The sequence below is a fragment of the Tupaia chinensis genome, unplaced genomic scaffold (assembly GCF_000334495.1).
Source record: "Tupaia chinensis unplaced genomic scaffold, TupChi_1.0 Scaffold144731_1, whole genome shotgun sequence".
Taxonomy (NCBI): Eukaryota; Metazoa; Chordata; class Mammalia; order Scandentia; family Tupaiidae; genus Tupaia; species Tupaia belangeri.
The window spans coordinates 1,283,234-1,292,463 of NW_006204591.1; positions in this window are offsets into that span (position 1 = coordinate 1,283,234).

The window sequence follows — 9,230 nt, forward strand, 5'->3', positions numbered from 1 at the left end:
ATGACGCATTTTTGCATAGAAAATAAACAAACAAACAAACAAAAATACGTTATGACTTTTCCGACCACCCAATACTTACAGTGCAAATGTCTGGGAGCTTGCAAAGACTTTACACCCAAATTAAAACACACACAGAGGGCCAATAGGTGGTCTGGAGGTTAAGGCGCTGAATCACACATGGTCAACTGTGTGGTTCATGTCCCAGACACAGTGGCTTGAAAATCATGCTGGGCATGTATGTGTGCATGCCCAAACTCCTGAGAGGAGCTGGAGAAGAAAGGACTGTGTGTGTGGCCATCCACCATGAGGGGTGATTTCTCACTTTTCTCCTTTCTCTGATGTGCTCATGATACATGTGCCTGAGAGCAAACACACACACATACACACAAACACAGACACATACACATGATTGTTTATAAATATCTGTCAATGGGAAAGCCAAACTCTAAAATATTGAGGGAAGGTATTTTGTTTTGTTTTGTTTTGTTTTGTTCTGTTTTTAATTGCCAGAGGGTACATGCACTCACCAGAGAGAGAAAGGGAGAGGAAGAAAGCACCACCTCCCCATGGGGCATGGTCAGGTTGCCACCCCTTTTTCTTCATTTCTTCATCCTGTCTAGATTTTGAGCACCCATGCACACACACATCTCACATATTTTTCAAGCCAGGAACAAGTTTCAAACTGCAGTCAGCCATGTGGGATCCAGCTCCCTTACCCGGTAGACTGTTGGGCCAACTCTTGAAGGAGGTAAATTCTGAGTCAATATGAGTGACCATCTAGAGAAACATAAACTTAAGAAGTTCGGAGGATGTGCCTCCCACGCACCAGGTAACAGTATATCTTTGATGTATTTCAGGAAAGCAGAGGTTACTATCAATTATAAATCAATACATGAAGGTTGTTTATTGGTTTGGCCTAAGAAGGAGAGATATCTTGAAGAAGGTCATAGGTAGATTCAGAGTTATTTAGTTTGCTCTTGGATTAATGGGCAAGGCTTTATGGAAAACTTGGAGTCAGCCAAAATGAAAGTTCAAGCTCAACCTTAACACAGATAGGGTTTACTAATCATTATGTAATGCCATGGCAGAATCAGGATTCAAGAAGCAAGAAAAATTTCTGAGGCTGGGTGACCTGCTTAACAAATTGGTGACATGGAGATATTGTCTCTCCCAAGATCACTTAAGAACAAATTTTAGAAAAAAGAAAATATGGCCAGAATTCAGTCCTTATTCCTAAACAAATGCACATGCTAGCTGTGGAGATAAAGAAAGGTGTTTCAGAGCAGGTGTTGGCAAACTCCAGCCCTCCACCAAATTGTTAGCGTGTCTTTATAAATAAAGTTTTATTGTAACACAGCCATACCCATTTATTTGGATACTGTCTATGCCTGCTTTCAAGCTGCAATGGCAGAAATAAGTAGTTGTAAGAGAGACAGACTCTATGGCCCCACAAAACCTGAGATTTCTACTATCTGGACTTTCCACAAATAGATAGCCAGCACCTGACGCTGAATAGCATAATGGAAGTAAAAGGACAGGACAGGAGTAAAATCTGTAAGATACAGCAACTGCTTGGGTAAAATGGCAAGAAAGAAGAATGATAATCCTGAGATTTCTAGCATAGGTCCCAGTGAAAATGGGACTTTAGGACCAGCAAATGGCATAATGATTACATCACTGGACTTCCACATGGCTAGCCATAGTGTTAATCCCAGATCCAGTACCTTGAAATTCATGCTGGGTGTGTGTGCATGGGTGCCGAAAATTCTGAGGGGAGAATGGAGGAGAAGGGATTGTGACATGGCCATCCCCCTGAGGGGGTGATTTCTCACTTTCTGTTGCTCTGTATCTCCAGCAAGTGCACAGACCCTATAGCAAAATCTCTCTTAAAAAAAAAAAAAAGAAAAAAGAAAAGAAAAAAAGAAAGAGTGAATGAATGAAAAAGAAAGAAGGGAAAAAGAAAATAGAAAGAAAGAAAGGAAGAAAGAAAGAAAGAAGAAAGAAAGAAAAAGAAAGAAAGAAAGAGAAAGAAAGAAAGAAAGAAAGAAAGAAAGAAAGAAAGAAAGAAAGAAAGAAAGAAATTGTAATTAACTGAACTGAAGAAATTAGAAAGAACAGTTTCACTTAACAATTAGTACAATTTTGGACATTTTGCATTTCAGATGCTGGTAAAATTTTCAGCAGAACAATGAAAATACGAATCTGCATTTTGGCAAGAGCTCAGAGATAAAGTTTGATTTTTGGACCAGTATACACAGATGTGACATAAATGAAGGAAAATTGATGATGGATGAGTCTGTAAGCAGTAGAGTTTTGATTCCTATTTTTCAACAGATTAAGTTCTGTCTTATGGAAGACGGGGTCAGTGGATGGCATGGTGGTTAAGGCGTTGGACACGACTGACCATGGTCTGAGCCCCAGACCTGATGACTTGAAAATCATGCTGGGTACATGTGTGTGCCCAAAATCCTCAAAGGAGAATGGAAGAGAAGGAATTGCAGCGTGGCCATCCCCCATGGGGGGGTAATCTGTCTTTCTCTCTCTGGTAAATGCATGTACCCTATTAAAAAAAAAAAAAAACTAAATAGAAAAATGACAAGAAGGTCGAAATAAGCTTTGTTGATTATTATCAGATGAAGCAGAAAATGAGAACATATAGAAAGAAATTATTTTAAACTGAGCAGGCACCTGCCATGCACAGAATTTGACTACATTGTTGATCACTAAACAGCATTTGAAAATCAGTACACTGCGTGTCTCACATGAAGTAGTAGGCTTTCTGGATTTGTGAGATATCAAATGGTTTTCTGAAAATAAAGGGATTTCAAAATTAAACAATTTTGGAGAAAACATAATTAAAGAAATTGAAAGCTGTCTTCATTATAGAACTTCTTAGAGCCTCTAGTGTATTTGTAAGCACTGGGGATCCCTGAGAGGTGGGCTCAGCAAGCAGATAAGAAAACTAAAGGTTAAAGCAGTGACCGTCCAGGGTTACACAATTAGTAAGAAGCTTAGCCAGGAATCAAATTCAGAAACACTGTTCAGAGTTCTTAGCAATGACACGTCCTCTCCCGAACCCCTCCAGGTTTATTGTGGAATATTTGACAAATAAAAATGTATATACTTGGGACCAGCAGTGGATGTAATGGCTATGTCGCTGGACTCCCATGTAGTTGACTTCAATGAATATTACCAGATTCTGAACAGAATCTGTCTAAGCCCGGGCCAAATAAGACTTGTAGTCTTAGAGCAGCTCTAAAAGTTTACTACATAAATTAGAAATCCATCAGCAATCCCTTTTGTGCCTTTGCTCAAGCACCAGAATTGTTCATCTGGCCCGTTTCTGCTAATGCTTCGCGGAGTCTCCAACTGCCGTACTTGAGGCCAGCTGTACAATGGCCTGCCCAGGGCAAGTGAGACTCGAGGTGTAAACGAAGGCTAAAGTCTTAGAGGAACTGGGTATGGTTAGCCCGAGGGTTCAAGAGCATCCCCAAGACTGTGAGGAGGATCTGAGCTGAGAGTCCAAGGGAGTAGCCAGACAGAAGGACAAACAACAGAAGGATGAAAAAAGAGAGGGAGGGCTGAGAGAGGACGAAAAGGAAAACCTGAAGAGATTCTTCTGGGAAAATGAATGGAGGAAGGAGCTTTTCGTGAGGCTCTTGTGGCCTAGATTTCAAAAGGAGAGAGAAGTTGAGGTTATATCTTTTAAAACTCATAAGGTCTTCAGTGACTGTGATGAGGATGATAGTGAAATATTTGCTACATAACAGAGAAGATGTGTATAATACGCAAACTTTGGAACCTAATCATAAAACGACACTTGGAACCTCACCACCCAACTTGATATCAATATATTATAACATCTACTTGCATGTTTCACCTCCTTACTAAAGGAAATGTCTATTGGAATATTGTATTTATTAAAAAAAAAAATACTGTATCCGGGACCAGCAGCTGGCATAATGGCTATGTAACTCGACTTCCAAGTAGTCGATCATGGTTCGAGTTCCAGACCTGGTGGCTTAAACTCACACCAGGTGTGCGTGCTCGTGTGCCCAAGATCCCTAGAGGAGAGTGGAGGAGAAGGGATTGTGGCATGGCCACCCCCCCGGGGGGGGTGGTTTCAAGCTTTCTGTCTCTCTCTGTCTTTCTGGTGATCACACAGGCTCTATAGTATAAACCTCTCAAAAAAATAATAAATATATATATAGGTATTGTATCCTTCAGTGTGTGCAGCCATGAACAACGTGTGCTTAGTTGTCCTTGTTTTTGAGTTGTATCAAAATGGTATCATGTTTTATGTGATCTGCACCTTGTTACTGTGATGCTCCTGAAAGTCTTCCATGGAACTTAAGTTCATTGATCTTCACAGTTTCAAAATACACTTTATTAGAAATATTCCAGGGGCCAGCAGTTGGCATGTGGTTAAGGCACTGGATCCCATATGACTTTGTGGTTCAAGTACCAGGCCTGGCACTTTTGAAAAACATGCCAACCACATGTGGGTACACGCTCAAAACCCCTAGAGGAGAATAGAAGAGAAGGGATTGGGGCATAACCATCCCTGAAGAATGATTTCTCACTTTCCCTCTTTCTTTTTTTCTTTTTTTTTTTTTTTTTTGAGAGGTTTTTGCTACAGAGCACATGCACTTGCCAGAAAGAGATAGAGAGAAAGAGAGACAGAAAGTGAGAAATCACCCCCCAGGGGGGATGGCCACACCGCAATCCCTTCTCCTCCATTGTCCTCTCAGGATCTTGGGCATGCACGCACACGCACCCAGCGTGAGTTTAAGCCGCCAGGCCCAGGACTCAAACAGCGGTCGACTACATGAGAGTTCAGCAACATTGGCTGTTTCTCTGACTCTCTCTCTCCAGCTAGCACATGTGTCCTATGGCAAAAATATTTTTAAAAGAGAGAGAGAGAGAGAGAGAGAGAGGGTAATAGAAAGAAAGAAAAAGAGAAGAAAAAAAGACAGAAAGAAAAAGAAAGAAAAAAAGAAAAAAATACATGTTGTAGTTTATGCACTCATTCTCCTGTTCATAAACCTTAGCCTGCTCTGTTACTATCACAATTTTGTCCTGAGTGAACTTTTCTGTCTCCAGGAATGCATTCCCAAGAGTTTCTGTGAACTGTATAATTCAGAATGGAATTTCTAGGTTAGAAGGTTTTCAAATGTTTGAGATTTTATTCACAGCAGTTCTCTCAGTTTATAAAGCTACTAGCAGGGAATGAGTTTTTGCTGAACCAAGGTTTCACCAACATTGTGTATATCACTGGACTTTTGTCAATCGAGCAGCTGTAAAACGAATCCCACTAGACTTTTCATTTGTATTTCCCGGATTACTGATGAGGCTGAGCATCTTTTTCAGAGTTTAATTTACCATGTCTATTTCTGCCTCAGTGAAATGCTCATTTCTTTTGCTTATTTTCTTATTTCTATTAGGCTCTTTCTTATTGATGTATCATAGTTCATTATTAATACTGAATGTTAATCTCTGGGCAATTACATGTGGTTCAAATGTCTTGTCTCGTTGTGTGCCTTTTCTTTTTGCTTCTTTCAGACTGTCTTCTGATAAACAAAACTTCCTAGCTTTGAGGCAGGCAGATGTGTAAAGCCGTTCTTTATATTTTCTTTAAAGGACTCTATCTCTTTTCTTTTCTTTCTTTCTTTCTTTCTTTCTTTTTTTTTTTTTTTTTTAGGGGTTTTTTTTTTGGAAGCCTCCAGACAGACAGAGAGAGACAGAGAGACAGAAAGCAAGTAATCACCTCCCAGGGGGGATGGTCACGCCACAATCCCTTCTCCTCCATTCTCCTCTCGGGATCTTGGGCACGCACGCACACGCGCCTAGCGTGAGTTTTAAGCCACTGGGTCTGGGATGCCAACCACGGTCTATTACGTGGGAATCCAGTGACATAGCCATTACACTAACTGCTGGTTCCCAAGGACTCTATCTCTTTTCCAAGTTCATAACAATATTCTCTTTGGTTGCTCCCAAAAGTGTTAAGGTTTTGCATTTTGCATTAAAATTTGTAATCTATTAGGGATTATCTATACTTTCTATATGGATATATAGAGGTTATGATTATATATTTAATATATAGATATATTATATGTATATATATACACACACACACACGAGATAGAGATCCTGATTAATTTTTTCCTATGTTTCTAACCTCTATCTCAATACTGTCAATGGTAGTGAGACCTCTGCCACCCACACACCTCCTGAGTCACCTGCATTGCCATCTCTTATGAGTATCTCAGCCTCATGTGTTGAGACACTTCTGGTCCCTCTGCTTGTTGGAATTATCAGTGTATCTTCCTCTGCACCAAAACCATACTGCCTTATTACTCTGGCTTTATAATAAGTCTTGATATCTGGTAGGGACTCTTGGTAACTGGGCTACAACCAGAGTTTTGCTTCTTTATATATGCTAGGGTGCATGTGCACGAGCATGAGGGTAAGAAAGAGAAAGAAAGCAGCACGCTCTGCAGGGTCGTGTCCCACTGCAATCCCCTTCTTACAGGATCTTGGGCACGCACGCACACGCATCCGGCATGAGTTTTAAGCCACTGGGTCCAGGACTCAAATCACACAAAGTCAGAGGCTGATTTTTTTTGGGAGGGAGGAGAGGAGATACTTGTATCCAATTTTGAAAATTCTCTTCAAGTCCTAGTTTGCTAAGGATTTTTTTTTATCAAGAACTGTGTTTATTCTATCTAATACTTTTTCTGTAGCTATTGTGATGATCATTTGAGTGTTCTTCCTTACTGAAAAATGTAAAGAATTCCACAGGTTTTCAAATACCAGCCTTGTATTCTTGGGGGAAACCCCAAGTGATCTTGAAGGATTATCCTTTTCGCATATTGTTGGGTTTGTTTTCTAAGATTATTGTTGGGAATGTTGAAAATCTGTGTTTATGAGAAAGATGAGCCTATCATTTTCTCTCCTTATTATGTCCCTTTCTAGGTTTTGTCATCAAGAATTGCTCACCTCATAAGATGAGTTGGAAATTATTTCTTCTTTTTCAAATCTTTGGAGGAATTTGTATAAATTTGTGTTTGTTTTGTTTTGTTTTGTTTTGGAGAGGTTTTTGCTATAGGGCACGTGCGCTCACCAGACAGACAGACAGACAGAGAGACAGAAAGCGAGAAATCATCCCCCAGGGGGGATGTCCATGCCACAATCCCTTCTCCTCCATTCTCCTCTCAGGATCTTGGGCACACACACACACGCTCCTGGTGTGAGTTTAAGCCACCAGGTCCAGGACTCGAATCACAGTTGACTACATGGGAGTCTAGCAACATAGCCATTATACCAACTGCTGGTCCCAGTTCAATTTTTTATTGTAATTTCTCCTTCATCCATTGGTTATTCAAGAGTCTATTGCTTAATTTCCAAACATTTGAGGATTTTTCCATAGTCTTTCCTTCTTATTATTAACTTCACACTTAATTCCACTATATTCAGATAACATATTTCCATGGTTTCCATCCTCTGAAATATGTTATAACTTACTTTATAGTTAAACATATGGTTCTTTTGGTAAATGTCCTATGTGTATTTGTAAAGAAAATATATTCTACTGATGCCAGGTGTAGAGTTTTAAGGTTTTCTTTTTCTGTTTGTCTGTTTATTTTTAAATTTTGCTTTAGGGCATGTATGCTCACCAAAGAGAGACACAGAGAGAAAGAGGGAAAGCACCCACACATACACACTCAGAGAAGAAGTCCTTCCCATAGTCTCCTCTCCATAATTCTCTTGGGATTTTGGACATCTATGAACAAGCACCCCGCATGTCCAGGACTTGAACCACACAGCTGACAATGTAGGATCCAGCCACCTTAATCACCAAGCCACCAGCTGGTCTTGTAGAGTCCTATATACATGTAACTTTTAATGATGTATTTATTTCTCCTCAACAAGGTCTCTCCCCCAGTGTGAGCCAGCCTAGTGTCTGCTATGATCAGGGTATGTAACATTTGTTATGTCTTTTATATTTATAAAATGTCCCTCTTTAGCTCTGATAATATTTTGGGATCAAGTCAACTTTATTCCTCAGAGTAAGATAAATACACTAGTTTTCATTTTCTTAAGGTGTATATTTTATATCTTTTATTTAAAAAATTGTCAGAGAGCATGTGTACTCTCTAGAGAGAGAGACAGAAAGAAAGAGAGGGGGGAAAGTGAGAAAGCATTCCCACGAGAAATGGTCACACTGCAATTCCTTATCCTCCATTTTTCCCTCCTGTTGGTATTTTAGGCACATACACACACATGAGCCTGGTGTGTTTTTCAAGCTGCCCAGTCCAAGACTCAAACTTACAGTTAGTCATCTGATATCCAACTGCTTTTACCTCCATAATATGGGCTGGCCCCATTTAATATCTTTTTAATCTTTTGCTTTCAATATTTCTCTATCCTTTATATTTAAGAGGAGTCTTGTATAAGTAGCATATACCTGGGTTTTGTTTTGTTGTTCATTAACAAAGTTTGTCTTTTACTTGGAGTATTTCTTCCATTTATTTTTAATGTAATTATCTATATATGAGTTTGAATCTGCCATCTCGCCATTTGTTTTTTACATGTCCCTTCTGTTATTTCTCCTTTTTCTCCCTCACCCTTTTTAGTTTAATCAAATATTTTTCCTTGTCCCATTTCTCCTTATAATAGCTTGTAAATAATTTTTTATTAACATTCATGATCCTCTAAACAAATTCTTGAGGTTGGTTTGTTAAAAAAAGTATCCCTTTAAGATTTTATAATGATTCTTTTGAAAGTACAAATATACCAATGCCTCTAAATGATTCAAACCAGGAAACATTTAGCTGCGAAATATTAGGTGTCAGAGAGAAAAGAGCGTATCATTCTAATAAATATTGGGCTACATAAGTTTACATTCTCACTCCTGAACAGTCAGGATGATGACGTGTATAGTATTCTCAACTGGACTGGTCTGAGGTGTATTTCATGTTGGGTAAATTCTCTATACACACTAAATGATGTATAGCTATTTGATGCATAAAAAATAATACAAATAAAAATATCAGAGTTGTCAGTGGCACAGTGGTAAAATCTGATGCACTACAAGGCAATCCCATGGGAGAAAGTTTCTTATTCAATTTTTTAAAGAATTATTTTATTATTTACTTCTTTTATTATGATTATTCTTTAATTTGACCAGAGAGAGAGAGGCAGATGGAAAGTGAGAAAGGAAGCCACCA